Below are 23,464 nucleotides of genomic sequence, written 5' to 3'. Positions count from 1 at the left end.
CCATTTTTGCTCCGCTGTTCTCTGCTCCAATTTTCCAAAACGTGGAAGTGTCATTATCCTCAGCTCTCTTCACACATTTCTGCCCAATCTCCTCCTTGAGATTTCATCTTCTTTCGTGCGTTATAGCTTTATCTGCTGCTATTGCTTGTCTAACCTTCTACAAGTCCATTGGGGTGGCTTATAGCTCCCCAAGTAATTCGTTCTTCTTACTTCTGCCGGTATGATTTCCTTCCTAAAGGCTTATACAGCATTTCCTTAAACACTCCATGCATCGTTTCAGAAATGTCCACACTCGTCTTGTGGGGAATATCTCCCTCAAACACCGAACATATTCCCGGCCCTCCAATCTTAATTTCCTTTAAAGTTTGGAAATTATATTGGAAGACCTGTACAGGAAAAGTAGAGTTTGATTAAAAGAAAGAAATCCCCAGCTAAGCCGTTCCAGCGATTATGGGTACCCCACAGAACCAGAACGGTTGGGTCTATGGACTTTATGACAGAACTATCCCTGTCACATAAGAATACTGGCATCCTGGGTAGTATCTTGACCGTATGTTTGAAGATGGGCCATTTTTCATTCCACTCACAGTGCTTATCTTTGACAAAAAAAGTGGCCGTCTATTGTCCACCTCCTAAGTCGTGTAAGGGTGCCGAAGGAGAGCGATGAGACACAGGTGGCATTTTTGTTTTGGGTTATAGACTGATTTCTCTTAAAGGAATGGTTTTCCCAAAATGTTTTATTGCCCAAAAAGATGGCCAATAATAAAACAAATATACTTGCACTTTTTTTTAAAGTTTCTCTGTAAAATTTTGAGCAATTCAAGCTCAAAAATTGAAAAAGCAAGCACATAGGCGCATCCATTTTGTGAAATGGATGCCCGCCTGTGCTGGCTTTTGCTTTTGCGGCACTAATGAAGGAAAAGCCAGCCAGCTGTAGTAAAAAAAAGCTACCACTGGGTGGCTTTTCCTTCATTGGTGCCGGGACTCGGAGGACGCGGACCGGAGACTACAGGCAGAAAAGCTGCAGCTGCATCTCGGTAAGTGCTATTTATTTATTTTTTTAAAATAAGCACTAGCTGCGTTTTTTTCTCTAAGTTTTCCGGGCTGGAGGAGCCCAGAAAACTTAGAAATAAAACCGCAGCTTTAAAAACGTATTTATGTTTGCGGTAGCTTTTGAAGCGACCGCAAACATAAATACAAAGTTAATGTGTTTGAAAACGCTGCGGTTTTTCTTTCTAAGTTTCTCAGGCTCCTCCGAGCCGGAGGAGCCTGAGAAACTTAGAAAGAAAAACCGCAGCGTTTTCAAACACAACCGCGTTGTGTTTCTGCCTGCTGTGGCTATGATATGAATATGATATGGCATTTGTAACGCGCCTATACACAAGTGTTTCAAGGCGCGACGAGGCAGGGGGGGAAACAAGGGGAGACAGACAACGATCCTACTAGGCCAGGTGTCATTCAGATCGCGCAAGTGCAAGGGTAGAGGGGAAGGGAAAAGTGCATGGGGGAAGGGAGAGGGGAAAGTGCAGTACAGGGTTATTAGCATACAGCATACAGGATAAATAACAAGGGCCATCTGGTGGCAAATGCGAGGTAAGTGCAGACAAGTGCTGGGAAGGGGGGCTGTAGGGATACAGACACAGTCCCGCAGTGCAGGGGTTGCCGGGGAGGCAGTGCAGGGGAGAGTGGCTGGGCCAAGGACCAAGAACGGTGAGTGGCCCAGTTGCAGATTCAGTGCAGTTTCAGTAGTATTAGCAGGGGAGAGGGGGAGAGAAAGCAGAGGCAAAGAGGAAGGTTTTGAGGTGCTTCCGGAACCAGAGATGGTTCTCCTCAAGTTTCAGGGAGGCAGGAAGGCAATTCCAGAGGGAGGCCCCTGCAGCAGAGAGATCTGCGCCCAACTCATTGTTTGGAGAAGCAGCTGACCCTGAGGGAGTTGGAGGCGGATGAGCGAAGAGCTCGAGAAGGAAGATATTTAGGAAGAGAGAGTTGAAGGTATTTTGGCCCAAGGCCCCAGACGGCCTTGTGGACAATGCAGAGGGTTTTGAACTTGATCCTCCCAGTCACTGGGAGCCAGTGCAGTGATTTCAGTCCTGGAGAGATACGGTCCCTGGGCTTGAGGCCAAGGACAAGTCTCGCAGTCCTGTTCTGGATGAGTTGCAAAGGGCGGAGAGTAGAGGCGGGCAGATTTAGATAGAGGCTTTTACAGTAATCCAGCTTCGAGAAAACCAGGGCTCTAGAGACAGTGAGATTCTGGGGGAAGGAGAGGAAAGGAAGGATACCTCTGAGGAGGTGTAGCTGGTAGTGTGACTTCTTAGAGATGTCGGATATGTGAGGAGAGAAGGAGAGTGTGGAGTCGAAGATGACCTCGAGGGGAGCACCGGAGACCCAAAGTGAAAGCCAAGGCAGGCAGAAACACAACACGGTTTCTGCTTTCCCATTTGGGGCTCTCGGGCTCTCAGCCCGAGAGCCCCAAATGGGAAAGCAGATTTAGGCAGAAACACAACGCGGTTGTGTTTGAAAACGCTGCGGTTTTTCTTTCTAAGTTTCTCAGGCTCAGAGGAGCCTGAGAAACTTAGAAAAACCGCAGCGTTTTCAAACACAATAACGTTGTATATATGTTTGTGGTAGCTTCAAAAGCTACCGCAAACATAAATACGTTTTCAAAGCTGCGGTTTTATTTCTAAGTTTTCTGGGCTCCTCCAGCCCGGAAAACGTAGAAAATAAACCGCAGCTAGTGCTTATTTATTTATTTTTTTAAATAAATAGCACTTACCGAGATTCAGCTGCAGCTTTTCTGCCTGTAGTCTCCGGTCCGCGTCCTGCGAGTCCCGGCACCAATGAAGGAAAAGCCACCCAGTGGTAGCTTTTGTTTACTACAGCTGGCTGGCTTTTCCTTCATTAGTGCCGCAAAAGCCAGCACAGGCGGGCATCCATTTCACAAAATGGATGCGCCCATGTGCTTGCTTTTCCAATTTTTGAGCTTGAATTGCTCAAAATTTTACATAGGAACTTAAAAAAAAAGTTTGAGTATATTTGTTTTATTATTGCCCATCTTTTTGGGCAATAACATTTTTTGGGCGAACCATTCCTTTAATGAAAGAGAAAAGGGGGTTGGGGAAAGTCCTAACTGTCTCTAACTAAGAGAGGTTGCCCTGCCTCAACAAAAGAATAATATGGACCCGGTCAAGATGTCCGTCAAAGCATGTCCACTATCTAAACCTAGTTCCGTCCCTTACACTTTCTATCTAAACTAAAGGAAAAGTGGGTGTCTTAATTGCAGAAGGAGGCCTCTCACGTTCTGGATGCTGACACCCAAGTGCAGTTTTTCTGCAAAAGAATGTATATAGTTCTATGTTCACTAGTTCATCCAACTTAAAGATAACCCAGTTCCCCGCTCTCCTGGGGGAACCTCTTCCTGGGTTCCTGGTTCCACTTGTTCTCAAAATAACGTTCCTTAACAATCCTCTGGGGAATTCCTCTACCCCAGTTTGTACCACACACAAAAAAATAAAAAAAGATCCTTCTGAGTCTCTTGTCAGGTCTGGTTCACTAACCTGCTAGACCTCATCGTAGACTTTTCCAACAGTGTATCAAGTCTGGTTTACTCGCCTGCCAGACTTGATTTCCACAACCTTCAGCTTCAAAGATCTTAGTGTTTTGGGCTCCAGCCCATTGGTTAATAGTTGTTCTTGTATTGTGGTGTATCCTCGACCCTTATGCTTTCCATGGTGGGCTTTGTCCACTTTCATCTGGGCCCCAGACCCTGTTGCTTTGGCTTGGTGGGATCCTTGTTTCTTCATTACCCAGTGTCTACAAGGACAGATCTGGTATACTCACCTTCCAGGTACTGCCCTGCCTTTGTGCACTCTCAATGTTCATATCTGATGGTATGCCTCTTCTCCTATTTCCATGTGTCCCTCAGGACGTGTTTATCTGCTTTTCACAGTTCGTTTTATATTGGAGATTCTCTTCCTCACCCCCTTGTGCTCTTTGGGATGTTCTTATCTATTTGTCTGCTTCCTTTTTCATCTACTTTTAATACTCTTTATAAAGTTGACAAATTTCGTATTATATTCGCTCAGGATCTCTTCCCACCCTTTGGCCTTTCAGGATGTTTTCATGAGTTTCTCCCTTAATGCCCCCCTGATGTGTCCCGCCCTTTCCTTAGCTTTGGGAACTCGTGTGGCGGTCTCTTCAGGAATTGGAACGAAGCTTCTCTGCTCCTGCTGCGCTTGGTGTATACCTTCTCGCGGCTCCACATCTCCAGCGTCTCTCTCTCTTGCCTTCGGCTCCCCGGGTCGCTGTTCTTGGTCGATCTTTGCTGGTCTGGCTTCCCGCGTCTCTGCCACTGATCAGGTCCGCCTTGCTAAGACCACTCAGGTACCTGTGGCAGTCTGCCTCCCGGTCTCTAGTCTTCGGGTTCCTCTGTACGGGACAAGTGGCTCCTTCCCTCCTTCTCCAGGGCTGGTAACTTGACCACAGAAAGACTCCTTCCCTTTTTATGAAAAGTACCATGTGTATTGGTTCCATGGTGGGCCTTCACCTCCTTGCTTCATCTTCCTCGTCAGTGATATTTTATATCAGGCTTGTGTGAGTCTCCCGCCTCGTCCCAGTCCTGTTAAGGTTGTCCTCTGCTAAATCATAACACATAGTGGTGTGGGGGTTAAGAATGGTGGGGACAAGGAAGGGGTGAATGAGTACTGCGCTCTCCCAGGGACATTGTCACCAATCCCATGAAGGGATTCCTTCCCCATGAGATCCAGCCGCTGAGTACCACCCACAGGAGGACTATCGGGTAGCAGCCTCCCCACCCTGGCTCATGGAAAGGGGCTCCATCCATGAAAGCAGTGACGATACCCTGGGCCTCGTCACAGTAGCCTAACAGAGTGGCATTGTACTGTGGGTGTCGGTTCACAGCTAAATTGTGGAATGCTCTTGCTGAGAAACTAGTCTTCCAGTTGCATAAGTACATTACTTTCCACCCATAATCTGATGGGCAAACGGAACAAGTAAACCAGGTGGTAGAACATTTTCTCCACTGCATTATATAACTTATAACCCACGTACCAGACAGCTGGAGCTAATTCCTTCCACAGTCTGAAATTACCTGCAAAAACCATCATCACAGATCTACTGCTGTGCCCCTGTTCTAATGGCTGACAGGTTGTCACCCCTGCCTGTTCTCTGATCAGCTGCGCAGAAAGTCCTGTTCCTGCAGCACAAGAGTTACCCAAATAGATGGATCCCATATACTGCAGCTCAGCACACGCTACAGCAAGCCCTGTTAAATACTGAGACGTTTGGCTAATGCAGCAGGCTAAAGACACAAGCACATCACCAATGACCAACTCCTGCCTGTGCTGTCCATGACTGTTTCTGGCTAGCAACAAGAAACATTCAGATCCCAAAAGGTTACTGCAAGCTCAATCCCTGCTTGGTCTGTTCTATTAGAAATGTCAAATGTATTCCCTCAGTAGCTGCCAAACCGCAACTTCACAAACAATGACACATACACCTGGTCTTCACCGCGTCCCCCTTCAGCACGCTTACCCTGTACATCGCATGCTTGCTCAGGTGACATTGACTCGCAGGAGCACCAGAATCAGAAGTGGCAGCTGCCTGCTCATTCCTGCAGGTGAGGGCACAGGGACAAATATCTACTCCAGTGGAAAAGTATAGGGCCCCGAAAGGTGCTCTTGGGAACCTGCTCTTCGGTTACATGCAAATAACAAGGGGGGTCCTGGGATACTCTCTGCCAGACATTAGTCCAGGTTACAAGAGCCTTACCCAGAGTCTTTAGCTCACTATCTTTCACAAAGGAGAAATATCCCAAACATATCAGTCTTTGTCCTGCCCTGGGGCAGTCCAGCACCAAAATGCTAGGCAATTCTCCTCTGAACAAGAGTACCAACAGCAACCCCAGATACGTGTTTCAGTCTGGTTGGACCTCATCAGTAGGGTGGAGCTGTGCCTCTCTAAGAATAGTGAGCAAGGGGTCCATGTCTGGATTCCCCTAGTAACTTAGGGTGAGACCCAAAGTTACTTGAAATATGCAAATAACAATGGGGGTGCTGGGAGACTCTCTGCCAGACATTAGTCCAGGTTACAAGAGCCTTACCCAGAGTCTTTAGCTCACTATCTTTCACAGAGGAGAAATATCCCAAACATATCAGTCTTTGTCCTGCCCTGGGGCAGTCCTGCACCGAAATGCTAGGCAATTCTCCTCTGAACAAGAGTACCAACAGCAACCCCAGATACGTGTTTCAGTCTGGTTGGGCCTCATCAGTAGGGTGGAGCTGTGCCTCTCTAAGAATAGTGAGCAAAGGGTCCACGTCTGGATTACCCTAGTAATTTAGGGTGAGACCCAAAGTTACTTAAATATGCAAATTAACAAGGAGGGGTCCTGGGAGTCCCTCTGCCAGACATTAGTCCAGGTTACAAGAGCCTTACCCAGAGTCTTTAGCTCACTATCTTTCACAGAGAAGAAATATCCCAAACATATCAGTCTTTGTCCTGCCCTGGGGCAGCCCAGCACCGAAATGGTAGGCAATTCTCCTGTGAACAAGAGTACCAACAGCAACCCCAGACACGTGTTTCTGCACCTCTATTGGCTATTCCGACGACAGTTCATTTCCATAACTTCGATATGCACAGTCCTTTGGGCTGTGCTATCAGGAATAAGCAAAGGTCACGGCACACCATGGAGGGATTGCAAAGGTTAACTATGTCTGAGGGTTGTTTCACTTGTGTACAAGCGCCATACAAATAAAATAACAATATCAATATCAAAAGGTATCTCACAGCAGCCTTTCTAGAGCTGGCTCTGTGCCCACACCCTTCTCCTCACAGCATCATTCATCATTGGTATCCAGTTAGTCTCTGCCTGGCGTGATACCAGTGAAAGACCCCATCTGCCTGTGCATCTTCTCAAAGTGCACCCCTGCCGCTGCCTTCAGCCACTTTCCTCTTGCTGCACTGGCCAGTTTGCGCCAGCTAGACCAGTAATTCTTTAATCAGTATGATTAATTGCCAGATCATCCGTCTTGGTGAGTCGGGGGTCTGCGAGAAGCCCGAGCTCATGGCCGAGTTGGGGGGCCCTAGGCAAGTACTAATTGTTCCTTATCTCTCCGCATCCCAACTGGTTTCACTACGCTGCTGCCGTCCCAACACTTGTGGCCTCCATGCCTCACACTCAAGGCAAGGTGGCCACCTCTGCCCTACTGAGACAGCCCTGGGCCTCCAGGCTTTCTGACACACTACTTTATCTCTTGCAGGAATGTGTGGAAGCTGAGGGCGTCGGTGCCACCTGACATCCGTTCCAGTGTGGTACTGGTGAGTCAAAGCAACACAGAGAGGTGCAAAGCAAGGAGAGGAGGCAGTAAGGTGTTAACGAACAGACAAATGGAAAACGATAATAATGAGACTGGGGTTCTGGTCGTGCGAGTGTGGTATACACCAAATTGTTTGTTTACAATTGTTCGAATGAACAATTGACCGATTTTAAAGGGTCACAATTGACCTTTTCACAATTGACCGCATATATATCGCTTTGGTAATATATAAATAGTTTTAGGTTGGGTGCGGGTTGCGGGGGGTTTCCCCCCCACATATATGTTACAATTGACCTTCACAATTCGGTCAATTGTGAAAGGATCAATTGTAATTTGAACAGTTGTAAAACAAACAATTCGTACACAACCCCGAGTGTATGTGTTGCTGATGGATCAGTCAGAGTGCTGATCAGAAGAGATGTGATAGACCCATTTGTAAAGCCGAGCATTTGCTGTGGCAGACGATTCTCGTACATTGCTGGGTGGTATTAGAGACAGGGCATGGCTGTGTGATGGGCACAAGATGCTCTCAAGTGTGTCCAGAAGTATGGACATTCTTTACCAGATCATTATTAGAACATGTTCACCCTTTTACAAATATGAGCCTCTGGGATTGCCACATTGTCGAACAAGAGAGCCAGCGTGAATCGTTGACCTGTGCATGGGTGACTCAGTGGGGCACAAAAGGTGAGAAGGGAGCAGAGACAAACTGGATCCTTCCAGGTCTATACTAAGTACATCCTAGTGCTGCATTGCAGAGATTAGGAGGGTACATCCCGAGTATCTGAAATAGAAGAGAATACTCACGCGAGCACAAGGCTTTACATTGGGTGATGGGTGGTCCTAGGGCGGCATCGCTTCAGTACTGCTGAAATGCTGGTGCTTGCGCGCTCATGGAATGCACTTCCCGCTGTTCACAAATGAAGGAGACCTTTATGTGTGGCTCGTAGCTTGCAGCTTCAGGCTTTGCACACAGCTGTTAAAAAAAGGAAAACATGTCTCACTCAACCAGCAGCAAAGAGGACGCTGCAGTGACCCTCAGCAGTTGTGGGTCAGCAGGATTTGACATTGTGTTCCCTACAGAAATCCAAAAGGTAGCAGACAGCAAACTCTCTTATACACAACACAATGCAAAATGACCCTGAGATGTTGTTTGCGGACTTGGTACAAAATGCAAACCCAGCATCCTTTTCTATACTGAGCATCGCAGAGCCTGGTAGAAAGTGTTGTGGCATGTACCATGTTGGCAGAAAGGGTGGAGATGAGGATTGTCTCGTGCCATGTGCGGCTAGAGAGGCAGAACAACCCATTCCACAAGGACTGCAGCAACTCAGGAAGCCTTTACACTTTTAAAGACACGTCTGAAACATTAAAATCAAAAGGAGAGACTAATAAGGTGCGAGCAACACAGTGTAAACGCATCTGCCACGAGCATAAGAGTTCTGAAAACAGTACCCAAGAGACCCTTTTAGGAAAGCAAACACATGTGGGGGGAGAGCAAGAAAAAAAATCAGCAGCAGGTAAAAGACGACATTGTAAAGTTACTTTGTGCAACTACAAGAAAAGCTGAAGTAACTTAGACGTGTAAAAACATAAAAAGAACCAACACTATCAAAAGGAATACACAAAAGGCCACAAACGAGGAGTGGAAAGTAGAAAAATAAACTCATCTTAGACAATAATAAACTGTGAAATGAGTTAAACCGATCAACAGAGAAACTGGAACGACATCAAAACAATATGGAGGAGATTTGCAGGCATACAAATGCATAGGGCAGAAAATAAACTCGCTACACCATCCAGTGCTCTAGATAGACTCCAAAGTGGGAGTAGTTTACTCCCTATTTTTAAATTTGAGAGTAAAATGATCTTATGGGGAGGAAAAAGAGTAAGTCTGATTGCCGATGGAGTATTTAATTAGCAAATAAAAATATATTTTAACAACTCGAAAACAGAAATGTTTTGCAATTAATGCTGCTTTGCATCTAGTTATTCACGCATAATAAAGGCTATAGGTTCGCCTCTTCAGATCAGCAGTAATAATGATAGTTACTTCTTGTGGAACCACGTGCACTAATTTTCCAAACACATCCATAGAGATGTGTGAAGGAAAGCAGAGGGACAAGCTCCTAAATGCTGGTTTACTATATTTAGTTGAGGGTATTTTTATTCCCTATTTTTATTTTTAGGGAGTAAAAGACCCATGTACAACCCTTATCTGTAGGGTTGCTACCACCATTATTAATAACAATACCCAACAGAAAGGTGATGAAATGGGACTAGGTCCCATGGACAAGAGTGTGGGACATCAGTGCACACACCAGCGCTGTCATCATAGCTGGGGCAGAAAGCTCCACAGTCCACAAAACAGAGAAACTCAGTGAAGGACACAGATGTGGCAGCACACTGAGGACATTCACACTTAAAAAGGAAGAGGAGATAACCCAGGACCCAGTTAGAAACAAGACCAGAACACAAAGCACAACCAAAGGTGTTTTTCTCCTGATGGACTCACACAGTGAAAATCTTAACGGGAAGCAGATAGTCTCCCGGCTATGAGCAAGGCAGGCAGTAGAAAAGCCACTTTCAGGAACTGCAGAATTTGGGGATCCATGAAGGGGGCAACGAACGCCATCAACTGTGCCAAAGTGTGGAAGCAAAGGAGGAACTAGATAAGCTCACCTGGAGCTGATCCCACAAAGTCAACACGTTCCATTCTGCTTTCTAGTCGAGACCCCCCCCCTACGCAATATACACAACTCGTAGCACCATCACTGGTGAGGCATGGTTGTAACCCAACAGAAAGGTAAATAACTGATGTACTGTCATGTTTGATAGGCAAGGGGTGTACCATGATTCTGCAAGGAGAACAATTGATTTTACCCCCCGCCCTCCGTTAGTGAATATGGTACACTAATGTTGGGCATGGAGAATGCTTGCAGAAACGGTGGCTTTCAACCTGTCACTGTGATAAAATGACTACTGCTCTGCAAAAGGACGGGGATAAGTAGTGGCTGGACCCCCTACTCAGCCCCACACTACTCCTAAACCAGCAGTGATCCCAATCATGAGGGGAAATAGGCGCAGCCGAAACCTCCTTCACCTCTTCTCATAGCACAGGCCGAGGGCATACTATGGGGCTCATTACGAGTTGGAGGTATATGATAAAAGTGGCGGTAACAGAATTACCACCATTTTTACCACACCGCCGAATTAGGGTTTGGTGCCAATTTGACTGGTGGAATTACTGCCAAGATACTAAACACTATTTCTGGTGCCTCACAAGTTGAAACACTCCCGGGAACGAATGGCAATTCTGACAAAAACACAGTGCAGCTACCTGCACCAAAAGGTGGAGGTAAATGCATTCAGGTAATGCAAATCAAGTCACAGGTGCCCCCAATCCACTTTGAAAGACTACAAAAGCCCTGCACCTGATCCAAACATACTTTCCAGCACCATGCTGCCACTAGCTGTTGCTAACTGGGACATGCAGCACCTCCTGCTCCACATTGAGGTGCAGCAGCAGGAACAGCGGCACATGTCACATGGCGCAGAGAGGAGAAGACACCATGCAGGTAGAACACCCATTACCCGGGGCCATGCCCTCTCCCTGGGCAGTGACTGATGCCCAGCTCATTACCCTTTACCGGCTGAACAGGGAGACGATAACAGAGGCTCTGTCTATGTTCTATGAGAAATCCAGGCAGGATCAATATCAGGACTGCCCTACCCCCGCTGCTGAAGCCTGTGTTAGTGCTACATTTTCTAGCCAGTGGCACCTTACAGCACACTGTGGGCATGCTGCATGGCATGTCCCAGCCCACTTTTTCTGTTGTGCTTATGCAGGTGCTGGAGGCATTCCTGTGCCATGCATCCCGGCACGGTTGTAGGTCATTTGGTCGAAAACTTTTGGTCGACTGGACAACTGGTCGACACCATTTGGTCGAAAACCAAATGGTCGAATTTTTTTTTTTTTTACCCCTTTTTTGGGTTTTTTGGGGGGGGTCCCCCCCAACGCCCTTTTTTTTCCTTTTTTTTTTCCCACACGAAAACCCACAAAACACATATAAATAATAAAAAAAAAATTCGACCATTTGGTTTTCGACCAAATGGTGTCGACCAAATTGCAGTCGACCAGTTTGCAGTCGACCAAATGACCGGACACCTCCCGGCACATCTCCCTGCCCACTACCCTGGCACAGATTAATGCCACAAGGCCCGTTTCTCAGCAGCACACATGCCAAATATAATTGCTGCGCTGGACTGCACCCATGTGGCATTGGCTGCCCCCCAGCGATGCGAAGAGGCATACCGGAAATAAGGGCAGTTTCACTCCATGAATGTGCAGGTCACATGCAACGCAGACCTGACTAGAACACACTGCTATGCCCGCTTTCCAAGATCCACACACAACGGTCCTGCGTAATAGCACCCTACCTGCATACAAGGAGAGCCACAGAGAATAACGGACATGGATGCTGGGTGAGTACAAGTGCCATCACACAATACAATCTCGCTGCACAAATGTACTGCTATGTGAAGAGGCGGGGGGGCACATTAAAACTAGTGATGAATGCATACTCTGTCAATGTCCTTTACATGCCGGACCTACCCTCGCACACTGCACAACACATCCACAATCCCACAGGAGTATGCCTAGCAGGACTATGCATTAGTATGTCAGCAATGCATACCACCCCAACAATTAACTGATACACTAAGCAATGACTCCAGTGCATAGGGCGGGCAGGCATACCTACAGAGCCAATGCAACAGTACAACACTGTACAGTGGTGGCATGTACACTGCAAACAATGCCTGTGAATCTATTGCAGCAAAAACGCTGAAACCACAAAAATTCATTAGAACGACCAACCCCCCCAGCAGGGCAGATGCTTGACAGCACAGAACAGAGTCAACACAGACAGCATGCACATTTGATATCCTATCACAGGCCATGTCTGGCACACCTGATGGTTGTGAGCTGTGTGCACAGGGTATCTCAAAGTGACAATGCATATGTACCCCGTAGTACACCACACTTCATGTAATTATTGGAAAGAATTCTGTACAAATGCACGATAACTGCATTGAGAGGGTGTCCATCAACAAGACATGTAACATGCCACACATCCTCAATGCACTGTGACTCGGATTATCCACAGCTCCCATGGCTGATGACACCTGTGCAAAATCCACGTACACCACACGAGGTGACCTACAATGAGGCACATGTCAGGACCAGACTCTGCATAGAGCAGACCTTTGGCCTGCTGAAAGCACGTTTCCGGTGACTGGACCGTACCGGAGGTGCCCTGGTGCACAGGCCAGAGAAGGTTGACAGGTATTTGTTGCCTGTGCCATGCTGCACAGGATGTGCCCCAGGCGAGATACCCCCGTCCCCTGATCTGGGCATGCCTCCCCAGCAAGCAATGATGCACTGTCTGCAGATGCAGTGCAGCCTCACAGTGAGAGTACGGATGCCATGGACGGACGTCTTGTGCGCAGGACCTAAAAGAAAGTGTTTCTAGTCACATCACTTTTCACTTGCATCACACTTTTGTAAATATGCACCTTTATAATATATCACCTTGACACAAATAAACATTGTCTTTGCATTTCTTAAAGTGAACCCGTATTTTATTGTGAACTGTGGTGAGCATCCATCCACAAGCCCTTCCCATACACCTCCCTAATCCCCAACACCCCTACCCACCCACCTCTGCAATCCCCAACAGCCCTTCCACCCACCTCTGCAATCCCCAACAGCCCTTTCCTCCCACCTCCCCAATCCCCAACAGCCCTTTCCACCCACCTCTTCAATCCCCAAGCGCCCTTTCCACCCACCTCTTCAATCCCCAAGCGCCCTTTCCACCCACCTCTTCAATCCCCAACAGCCCTTCCACCCACCTCCCTTGTGCCCAGTGAAATAATGCTATGCATCTACGTGTTATTTATGTGGCCTCTTGCCCTTGCAACCCTCGGGTCTGGCGCGCATTACAAATATTAAAACAAACTAACACAGCACATTGACACCATGAGCACTAGTATACGGTCACCCTATTTTATGCCCCTGCTGCCAATTGCGCATCTCGGCCTGAACCCCCAACTTTTCAGATGATCCCTTTAAAGTCCACCCCTGCTCCTCGACTCCTGCATCCACCTCTTCCCACCCCGGCTCCTGGGCTCCTCGACTCCTGCACCCACCTCTTTCCATCCCTGCTCCTGGGCTCTTGCATCCACCTCTTCCCACCCCTGCTCCTGGGCTCCTCGACTCCTACATCCACCTCTTCCCACCTCGACTCCTGCAGCCACCTCTTTCCACCCCTGCTCCTCGGCTCCTGCATCCACCTCTTCCCACCCCGGCTCCTGGGCTCCTCGACTCCTGCACCCACCTCTTTCCACCCCTGCTCCTGGGCTCTTGCATCCACCTCTTCCCACCCCTGCTCCTGGGCTCCTCGACTCCTGCATCCACCTCTTCCCACCTCGACTCCTGCAGCCACCTCTTTCCACCCCTGCTCCTCGGCTCCTGCATCCACCTCTTCCCACCCCTGCTCCTCGACTCCTGCATCCACCTCTTCCCACCCCTGCTCCTGGGCTCCTCGACTCCTCCATCCCCCTCTTCCCACCCCTGCTCCTGGGCTCCTCGGCTCCTGCATCCACCTCTTCCCACCCCTGCTCCTGGGCTCCTCGCCTCCTGCATCCACCTCTTCCCACCCCTGCTCCTGGGCTCCTCGACTCCTCCATCCACCTCTTTACACCCCTGCTCCTGGACTCCTGCATCCACCTCTTTCCACCCCTGCTCCTGGGCTCCTCGACTCCTGCATCCACCTCTTTCCCCCCCTGCTCCTGGGCTCCTCGCCTCCTGCATCCGCCTCTTCCCACCCCTGCTCCTGGGCTCCTCGACTCCTGCATCCACCTCTTCCAGCCCCTGCTCCTGGGCTCCTCGACTTCTGCAACCACCTCTTTCCACCCCTGCTCCTGGGCTCCTCGCCTCCTGCATCCCCCTCTTATTACCCCTGCTCCTGGGCTCCTCGGCTCCTGCATCCACCTCTTCCCACCCCTGCTCCTGGGCTCCTCGCCTCCTGCATCCACCTCTTTCCACCCCCGCTCCTGGGCTCCTCAACTCCTGCATCCACCTCTTTCCACCCCTGCTCCTGGGCTCCTCGACTCCTGCATCCCCCTCTTTCCACCGCTGCTCCTGGACTCCTGCATCCACCTCTTTCCACACCTGCTCCTGGGCTCCTGCATCCACCTCTTTCCACCCCTGCTCCTGGGCTCCTCGACTCCTGCATCCACCTCTTTCCACCCCTGCTCCTGGGCTCCTGCATCCACCTCTTCCCACCCCCGCTCCTGGGCTCCTCGACTCCTGCATCCACCTCTTTCCACCCCCGCTCCTGGGCTCCTCGACTCCTGCATCCCCCTCTTTCCACCGCTGCTCCTGGACTCCTGCATCCACCTCTTCCCACCCCCGCTCCTGGGCTCCTCGACTCCTGCATCCACCTCTTTCCACCCCCGCTCCTGGGCTCCTCGACTCCTGCATCCACCTCTTTCCACCCCTGCTCCTGGGCTCCTCGACTCCTGCATCCCCCTCTTTCCACCGCTGCTCCTGGACTCCTCGACTCCTGCATCCACCTCTTTCCACCCCTGCTCCTGGGCTCCTCGCCTCCTGCATCCGCCTCTTCCCACCCCTGCTCCTGGGCTCCTGCATCCACCTCTAACTACCGCTGCTCCTGGACTCCTGCATCCACCTCTTTCCACCCCTGCTCCTGGGCCTCTGCATCCTCCTCTTTACACGCCTGCTCCTGGGCTCCTGGACTCCTGCATCCTCCTCTTTCCACCCCTGCTCCTGGGCTCCTGCATCCCCCTCTTACCACCCCTGCTCCTGGGCTCCTGGACTCCTGCATCCTCCTCTTTCCACCCCTGCTCCTGGGCTCCTCGACTCCTGCAGCCACCTCTTCCCACCCCTGCTCCTGTGCTCCTCGACTCCTGCATCCACCTCTTTCCACCCCTGCTCCTGGGCTCCTCGACTCCTGCATCCCCCTCTTTCCACCGCTGCTCCTGGACTCCTCGACTCCTGCATCCACCTCTTTCCACCCCTGCTCCTGGGCTCCTCGCCTCCTGCATCCGCCTCTTCCCACCCCTGCTCCTGGGCTCCTCGCCTCCTGCATCCCCCTCTTCCCACCCATGCTCCTGGGCACCTCGACTCCTGCATCCACCTCTTCCCGCCCCTGCTCCTGGGCTCCTCGCCTCCTGCATCCACCTCTCCCCACCCCTGCTCCTGAGCTCCTGCATCCACCTCTTCCCACCCCTGCTCCGGAGCTCCTGGGCTCCTGCATCCACCTCTTTCCACCCCTGCTCCTGGACTCCTCGACTCCTGCATCCACCTCTTCCCACCCCTGCTCCTGGACTCCTCGACTCCTGCATCCACCTCTTCCCACCCCTGCTCCTGGGCTCCTCGCCTCCTGCATCCGCCTCTAACTACCGCTGCTCCTGGACTCCTGCATCCACCTCTTTCCACCCCTGCTCCTGGGCCTCTGCATCCGCCTCTTTCCACCCCTGCTCCTGGGCTCCTGGACTCCTGCATCCACCTCTTTCCACCCCTGCTCCTGGGCTCCTGCATCCCCCTCTTTCTACCCCTGCTCCTGGGCTCCTCGACTCCTGCATCCACCTCTTTCCACCCCTGCTCCTGGGCTCCTGCATCCCCCTCTTTCCACCCCTGCTCCTGGGCTCCTGGACTCCTGCATCCACCTCTTTCCACCCACCCCTGCTCCTGGGCTCCTGCATCCACCTCTTCCCACCCCTGCTCCTGAGCTCCTGGGCTCCTGCAGCCGCCTCTTCCCACCCCTGCTCCTGGGCTCCTCGCCTCCTGCATCCACCTCTTCCCACCCCTGCTCCTGGGCTCCTCGACTCCTGCATCCACCTCTTTCCACCCCTGCTCCTGGGCTCCCGCATCCACCTCTTTCCACCCCTGCTCCTGGGCTCCTGGACTCCTGCATCCACCTCTTCCCACCCCTGCTCCTGAGCTCCTGGGCTCCTGCAGCCGCCTCTTCCCACCCCTGCTCCTGTGCTCCTCGACTCCTGCATCCACCTCTTCCCACCCCTGCTCCTGGGCTCCTCGACTCCTGCATCCACCTCTTTCCACCCCTACTCCTGGGCTCCTCGACTCCTGCATCCACCTCTTCCCACCCCTGCTCCTGGGCTCCTCGACTCCTGCATCCACCTCTTTCCACCCCTGCTCCTCGACTCCTGCATCCACCTCTTCGCACCCCTGCTCCTGGGCACCTCGACTCCTGCAGCCCCCTCTTTCCACCCCTGCTCCTGGGCTCCTGCATCCACCTCTTTCCACCCCTGCTCCTGGGCTCCTGGGCTCCTGCAGCCCCCTCTTTCCACCCCTGCTCCTGGGCTCCTGCATCCACCTCTTTCCACCCCTGCTCCTGTGCTCCTCGCCTCCTGCAACCACCTCTTTCCACCCCTGCTCCTGGGCTCCTGCATCCACCTCTTTCCACCCCTGCTCCTGTGCTCCTCGCCTCCTGCACTCACCTCTTCCCACCCCTGCTCCTGGGCTCCTCACCTCCTGCATCCACCTCTTTCCACCCCTGCTCCTGGGCTCCTCGACTCCTGCAGCCACCTCTTTCCACCCCTGCTCCTGGGCTCCTGCATCCACCTCTTTCCACCCCTGCTCCTGGGCTCCTGCATCCACCTCTTTCCACCCCTGCTCCTGGGCTCCTCCACTCCTGCATCCACCTCTTTCCACCCCTGCTCCTGGGCTCCTGCATCCACCTCTTTCCACCCCTGCTCCTGGGCTCCTGCATCCACCTCTTCCCACCCCTGCTCCTGGGCTCCTGCAACCTCCTCTTCCCACTCCTGCTCCTGGGCTCCTGAACTTCTGCTCCCACCTCTTTATGTTCCTGAGACCTTGAGGCACAAATATAAAGGGCAACGTGCTGAATCACAGCGCAGCAAACCATAGGGTGTGAAATGTCTCACCATGGGCGCAATCTCCGGGATAATCCTCCGATCCTCTGATCTGCATCTCAGGACAGGGAAGATAAGGGAGTCCACGCGCTCCCGGAGCCGGGGCCCCGCCCTCGCTGTAAGGTTGATGGCTCAGAGCATCTCTTGGAGATTAGTGTCTCGCTTTATGCGCATGTGCAGTAGATATAAACGTGCTCTATCACTGCGGATGTGCTATACCTGAAACACTGCTCTATACGCATGCGTAGTAGATGCAAATGCACTGCCTGTCCACATTAAATACATTGCTGACGTCTCCTAGTGCCTCAGACCACGCGCCTGCAGGCAGTGTCCAGGACCGGCATTGGTTGTGATGGCCGGGGTAGTGTTATAAAGTATATTAGATGTAGTAAAGCTGAGACCTACTGTGTAGTCATTGTGTTTGATCCTACGCGCAGTCACCTCGATGTGCAGATAGTAAAGACAGACGCTGGAGGTCTCAAACAAACGTCTTCTTTATTTTACAGGCTGGCTCCAACTGCCGGTGCCCCGCCCTCACACGTCATTTCCATCCCTGCCTCCCGCCTTTCTTGACCCAGAACTATAGTGTCAACATGACACCCCCCCCCCCCAATTTAAATGGTCACCCGAAAGGGTGATAAACCATACAGGAACATAGTTTGATAAGCCATCTCCTCAATGAGGCAGCAAGGCTTATTCCTAGCCCTCTGTGGCCAAGAACTGAAATGTTCACTAGAGCCGCTGGCATCAAAGCCGTCCATGCAGTCCTCTTGGACGGATGCTGCGGAATCTTCATGGTCACCTTGATAGGGATCGTCTGAGAGGTAGTCAATGGGTATCTCCACTCTGCCACTTAGCCGCCTGGCACCTGACCGGGGGACTTTCTTGAAGTGAGATGAGTTCCGGGTGGTTGTGCCTCTATCTCCATGTGCCGTGATCATGGATCCCTTCTTTTTCGTGACCATCAGAGGTTCCTCATGAAATACGTCTGTATGCTTGTGCGTTTGGGGTTATCTCACGGCAACGATGTTCCCTACCTCTAGGTGAGGGTCCTGCGCCTTCCGCCATTCATCAGCGTACTCTTTCAGGCACTCTTTCACAGCTAGATCACGCTCTCTCATTTCCGTGTCTGCGGTCGGTCGATCTTCAGACAGGGTGGCCTGCGGTAGTCTCGTCCAAATGTCTCTTCCAAACATGACCTCTGCCGGCGTTTTCCCCGTGGAGCTGTGGGGTGTGCTTCGATTGTCCCTCAATAATTGGTGGAGTACTTGTTCATATGGGTGACTGGTAAATCGTGAGACTTGCAATGCTCTCTTCAGATTGACCATGAACCTTTCAATCATGCCATTGACCTGAGGCCACAGTGGGGTGACCTTGTGATGGTGAAACCCCATGTACTTGCTGAACGTCATGAAGATGCTGTCTAGCACTGATATGACGTGGTGGGCTGCAGTTGAGGATATGATCTGAGCTTCTGGATACCTAGAATATTCGTCCATGACAGCCAATAAATATCCTCCCCCGCCCTCTATAGGACCAAAGAAGTCAGCCACCACGGCTTCCCATATACTTTCCGGCAGGTCTGACATCCTCAACGGCTAAGGATGGTGATAAGGCGTAAGAAGACAACACGTGGGGCAGAGTTTCAGGAGCTCTTCCACCATGGTGTCAAGCTGTGGAAACCACACCTTTTGGCACAGCATGCACTTGGTGGAGACTATGCCCTGGTGACCTTCATGTGCAAGCTCAATCACCTTACGTTTCAGAGAGGTCAGGATTACCAACTTGTGGCCCTTCAGCAGGAGACTGTCATCAGAGAGCGCCAACTCCTCTTTCTCCTGTAGCAGCTGATCCACCTCTAGTCGCACCTCTTCTGCTGCCAAGCAATCGCGTTCCTTGGCCCTTCTCCATTGACCCGATGTGAGCCCCTCGCATATGATTTGGCAGGCCTGGTCCGCTTCCAATTCTTGAGCTAACTGTGCAGGCTCGATTCCCTCTGGTAAGGCATGTTGGATTAAGTACCGCAGGTACCTATCCGCCAACGATGGTTCAGGGACACACTGTGTCCTCGGGTGTCTGGACAAAAAGTCAGCCGGGTTTTCTTCCTTCCCTGGACTATGTATGATTTCAAAGGAATAGTCCTGCAGTCGCAGCCCCCCCCGGCCCCCTCGCGATGCTAGTTGGCATCTTAGCCTGCGGGTTATCGAACAAGAACAGGAGGATCTACAGCCATTTGGCATTCACTGCAACCTGGATACTGTGTGCCAAAAGTGAAGAAAAGAAAACTGCTGCTCTGCTGAAAAGTCAAAACTCCACAGGGATTTCTACCAGTCTATCAGCAGACTGATCGGGCCAATAATTTTTCTTGTGGCGGCTGTGCTGCAAGTTCTGGGACATTTTAATACTTTTGTGGGAGCCCCCCTTAGGTGGGGGTTGGGCGAAAGCTTGGGCCCCACAGTCCCACCAAAAGTCCATGAGAGCAGCCGTCCCTGCTTATAGGTTCAGGAGCTTGAACACTATTGCGCATGCGTTGTTGGCACCCAGGTGAATTGGACCATCGGATCTGAAACATAAAGTATATTTGGTAAGTGGCGTGATACGTAAATGTTGTTTTTTATCATCTATCCAGGCCAGGGCCTGACATTATAATTCCAAATCATACGACACGTTTCATTCATGAGTACTGCCACCTCTTCAGCAAGCCCTACTAATCCTTCAGCATTACACCATAACATCTATGATGAATCTAGTGATATCATCACAGAAACCATGGTTTGGGCCTCCTCTCATGTGGCCAGGGGAAGGCAGCTTCTACCTGATCCTGACTGTGGAGGTGGTATTATAAGGGAGGATCACATGGGGGGGAGACTCATATCAGGATGAAGTGGTGACCGTGTGTATTCATAATTCCACTATTCTTCCTCGAACATTGATGGCCTATTGCAAAGTAGAGCAAAGCAATGTATCCGCTATACATATAACATATCCTAACCCTGATAACATCCAGTTCAACAATCAAACAGAAATGAATTGACATAAAAGACTCAAACCCATTATGGACTTCAAGATCCATAATGGTTGTGGTACTGAGACGAGGAAGAGGGACCAAGAGTTAATCAGGATCAAAAGTGCTACTGAAGGGAATATGTGGTCTAGTTGTTTGAAGGCAAGGCACTTAAGCAGGACATTTAAACCTGAAAATGGTTCACAGCTGAGGAAAGGAGTAGCAAAAGCAGTCAGGATAGACACTGAGGCGGTTGAGAATGCAGCAGAAGTGCGGACACCATCAGAAGCTGATGCAGTTTGAAGACCTTTATGGTTGATTTGGTAGAGAGATTGGGAAGGACAGGTATGATAATAGTGAGAGTAGTTCTTCTTCTTCTTCTTCTTCTTCTTCTTCTTCTTCTTCTTCTTCTTCTTCTTCTTCTTCTTCTTCTTCTTCTTCTTTTCTTTCCTCGTTCATGTTGTTTTGTTTTTTGTGTAGTAGTGAGTACATTTGGTGGTGATAGGTTTTATGTTTCGCATAGAAGGGTTATATTTATGAAATATGTATTGAGGATGTTCAGGAATTGTGGATATAAATGCTTATTGTAAAATAATTCTGTTGAATCTATGCGAAGTTGAAGTGATTTACAAAAAATTCAATAAAGAAATCTTTAAAAAAAATAAAAGAAGCCGATGCAGGAAGGGAAGGCATGCAGCTTTGCATAGTACGTGCAGCAGGAAGCAGTGTCATGATGAGCAGCAGGGAGAGAAGCCCAGCTGTACGGGAGACGTGCTCCCAACCCAACGCAAGTTGCCCAGAGGTGCTGGATGATGCGTAGACCCAAAGGAGCCTGTGGGGCTCAGGAGAAGGGCTGTGCAGGCGGTGGCAGGTACGGAAGAGTTGTCAAATGGACAACAGATCCACAGAAGATCCATCGCAGCAGAAGGGAGCAACGTGGAGACGCTAAACTAAGCCGGTGAGTGGGAATGCAAGCGATGGTAACTCCGGGCTGCTCCGAGCCGAACATTCGTTAAAGCCAAACTATTTTGAATAACGAACAAGTAGAATAAGAAGGCAAAAAGGGCACAATTCTCAATTTTTGAGATGACATCTTGGGGAAACCTGTAACCCACATTGCCAACAGCCAAAAGGCTATACAGAAGAACTAAGAGGGCAAAAAGGGTGCAACTCTCCGTTTATGAGATGTCAACTTGGCAAAACTTGTAACCCACATTTCCAACAGGACAGAGACTATAACTAAGAGATAAAAGGGCAACAAAGGTGCAATTCTCCTTTCCTGACTTACCAGTTTTGGGAAATCTATAACCCCTATTGCCAACAGTCAAGAGGCTCGAAAGATAGGCAACCATTGTTCAAACCTCAACACGTGGGATACTGGTGTGAAGTGCCTGGGAACAAACTTCCGTTTGCCACTAACAGAAGAGACCAACTGTTGTAGTAGGAGTTTTTTCTTCCTGGCAGGCGAGTAAACCAGGAATGAAACAGTTACTTTGAAGACATGTGGTTGTGGTAAAAAGGTGTTGTGGAAAGACATTGATAACTTTATCACCTTAATAAACTGTTGCATTAGAAAAGATAGTTGCTGTGCTATCCTGACAAAAATATATTACATTGGAAGAATAGTTGTGATATTCTAACAGTTGCTTTACATCCCAAGAAGGATATTGTGTGGAGAAAAACAGTTGCTTTGGTTTTGAATGATTATTTTGTGAAAGGCACATTTGCTTTACCAGGAAGAATACTGTGTGTAGGAAAACAATTGCTTTGGGTTTTGAACAAGCATTTTCCGGAAAAGACATTTGCTTTACAAAGTGGAAGGACACATTTGATGGAAAATACATTTTGTGTTAAACTGAACAGAACTTTGCTGAATCAGAACATTTCCAAGGGTATTCCTGAATTGATCCAGGGGAAGGGAGTACAACCCTAGTTAGAACTAGGAGTTTGAACTTTTGCACTGTTTTGTTGATCTGAAGACAGACAAATGTACCTTGTACACTTTGATTATATGTATTAGTGTGAGGTTCAGATACTTTTGGATACTAGGTCATCTTTCTTTAGTTTTAGTTTGATAGGTAGGAACATTCTCGTTAGGATAGCAAAGGATAGGTGTTTATCTCACACCTCTCTATTTTAATAAATGGCAAACTTTCAGAAAACAACAACTGTGTGTCTGTCTCGCATTTCTGACCCATCACATATGGTGTCAGGATTGGGATCGGACTCAGCTGATACAAATTGGGGAACACTTAAATTTGAAAAACGTAGTAAAAGAGCCTCAATCCTACCATTCCTACTGAACAATCTATAGTATTTGATATATATAGTAGTATAGGTGAATTACTTCAACCCGGAGACAGAGCATTGATTTCCACAGACTTGGTTCTTGTCCCCCTCCACCCGGCACTTACATCAGATTAGCCTCTAAATCAGGTCTGGCCTGGAGCTATGGTTAAGACGTATTGGCTGAAGTGATTGGCCCAGATTAAAGGGGGAATATTAAAGTAATGATGCAGAATAATGGGGAACAACCCTACCAAATTAAAGCGGGAGAAAGAATAGAATTTCCAAAACTCCAATAAATGCAACCCGGAGGCCTCAATGCCTCCGGGTTGCATGTGCGCTAAACAAATGAAATAAATAAATACATAAATAGAGAACAGCAATAAAACTGAGAGAAAAACTCTGGGTTTTGGAGAAGCAGATGTAAAGCCTCCTCCTGATCCAGTAATAAAATCTATCCCCATTGTTGAAGAAGAAGCTGAAATTATTCCAGATTTAGCTTTTGCCCAAAGCAATGATACCTTGCTAGCAGAGCCATTCCTTCAGGTATTGCCGGAAAGAGGAAGGAAGGAAAAGAGTGGGCCATTTTATTTTCTGACGTCTGGTCTGTTATATAGGGGAGATGCTGCACCAGAGGGTATTCCTAGGTCACAGATCATGGTACCTAAAAGCCATAAGAATATTCTTCTAGAGAGTACTCACTCTCATTTAACAGGGGGACATCTAGGAACCGCAAAAACTAAGCTGCAAATTGTGAACTGATTTTACTGGCCAGGAATCTATGCTGAGATAAAGAATTGTATCAGTATTTGTGCTTATGCCAGAAAACCTGTACTCAAATTCCTCCTCCAGTTCCCTTGCA

The 23,464-nt window shown here is 49.6% G+C and overlaps 1 protein-coding gene across 3 annotated transcripts in view; it reads right to left on the bottom strand.

Annotated features, from left to right (window-relative positions):
- The window catches only part of LOC138489270 (zinc finger protein 268-like), a 413,111-nt gene that overhangs the window by 86,154 nt on the left and 303,493 nt on the right, over positions 1 to 23,464 (bottom strand). The window contains exons 1-2 of one of the 3 annotated variants that reach the window (XM_069616964.1): positions 17,325 to 17,449; positions 8,139 to 8,307 (exon numbers count right to left, since the gene is read on the bottom strand). The exons of 1 other annotated variant lie outside the window; for it this stretch is intronic. The gene's annotated coding sequence lies outside the window, so the exon portion shown is untranslated. Of the gene's footprint in view, positions 1 to 8,138; positions 8,308 to 12,639; positions 12,754 to 17,324; positions 17,450 to 23,464 lie in introns of those variants that run through there. One more of the 3 variants, XM_069616965.1, reaches the window with a different exon arrangement.

Source organism: Ambystoma mexicanum, chromosome 9 (genome assembly GCF_040938575.1).
Source record: "Ambystoma mexicanum isolate Mex_15411 chromosome 9, UKY_AmexF1_1, whole genome shotgun sequence".
In the NCBI taxonomy this organism is placed as follows: Eukaryota; Metazoa; Chordata; class Amphibia; order Caudata; family Ambystomatidae; genus Ambystoma; species Ambystoma mexicanum.
The sequence above is the reverse complement of the archived record's forward strand: the minus strand, read 5'-3'. Positions and strand labels throughout refer to the sequence as shown.